The following is a 751-nucleotide window of genomic DNA, read 5'->3' on the forward strand; positions in this document are numbered from 1 at the left end:
GTAATAGCTTGATTGTCGCTAAACATGTACTTTTAATGATAATTTGCTCTCTTTGTAAGTGTCCCTAAAGTCTATAGTAAAATTGAATCTAATGACAATTAACTGATGTCGGTAAATGCTTTAGCACTCTTTGTTAATGTTTATATTTATTGCCACTAAAAAATCATTTTTGTTATATTGGGAAGAAATTAAATTTTTGTTTGGTTATTATCATTTATAACGTAAGATTTATATTGATACTTAATGAACTTACTAGATTTATTAGCAATTTTTTTTAAACGTTAACTTGCAACATTAAATTAATTCCATATTTATTAGTATAATCTTACATTTGAATTGTGAAGTTGACTTTTTAGTTTTATAAGACAAATTACATTAATTACATAATTAAACCTTCGTATTTAGTTCGAGTTATTTTAAGGTTGTCAATAGTTCAGTAGTGAAACTAATAATTCGCGTCGAATTTACAAGTGTCTTTAATACTTTTCTCTAAAAAAATTGTATGATATAGTCTGAAATTAAAATATACAAGTATTCAAATTCCTATAGAGTGCAACATAAAATTTCAATAAGAAAAAATAATATTGGATTTAATAGTATGAATTTTTTTTTGGATTTAATAGATATAAAATGAAAATATTATATTGGGAAAATGCATAAGTACCCCCAACCTATGCCCGAAATCTCAGAGACACACTTATACTATAGTAAGGTCCTATTACCCCCCCGAACTTATTTTATAAATAATTTT

This window comes from Solanum tuberosum, unplaced genomic scaffold (genome assembly GCF_000226075.1).
Source record: "Solanum tuberosum cultivar DM 1-3 516 R44 unplaced genomic scaffold, SolTub_3.0 scf00918, whole genome shotgun sequence".
Classification (NCBI taxonomy): domain Eukaryota; kingdom Viridiplantae; phylum Streptophyta; class Magnoliopsida; order Solanales; family Solanaceae; genus Solanum; species Solanum tuberosum.